We start from the raw sequence: 277 nt of genomic DNA on the forward strand, positions 1-277 counted from the left end.
GAGGAGGAGGAGGAGGAGGAGGAGGAGGAGGAGAGCTAGCAACATGGCTCAGTGGGTAAGAGCACTGACTGCTCTTCAGAAGGTCCTGAGTTTGGATCCCAGCAACCACACGGTGGCTCACAACCATCCATAATGAGATCTGACGCCCTCTTCTGGTGTGTCTGAAGACAGCTACAGTGTATTATGTTGGAGCAAGCCGGGCTGGAGTAAGCAGAAGTCCTGAGTTCAATTCCCAGCAGCCACATGATGGCTCATGGCCATCTGTACAGCTACAGTG

The 277-nt window shown here is 53.4% G+C and overlaps 1 protein-coding gene across 3 annotated transcripts in view; it reads left to right on the forward strand.

Annotated features, from left to right (window-relative positions):
* The window catches only part of Adap2 (ArfGAP with dual PH domains 2), a 25,995-nt gene that overhangs the window by 21,308 nt on the left and 4,410 nt on the right, over positions 1-277 (forward strand). The gene's annotated exons all lie outside the window — the stretch shown is intronic.

The sequence above is a fragment of the Mastomys coucha genome, unplaced genomic scaffold (genome assembly GCF_008632895.1).
Source record: "Mastomys coucha isolate ucsf_1 unplaced genomic scaffold, UCSF_Mcou_1 pScaffold5, whole genome shotgun sequence".
NCBI classification, from domain to species: domain Eukaryota; kingdom Metazoa; phylum Chordata; class Mammalia; order Rodentia; family Muridae; genus Mastomys; species Mastomys coucha.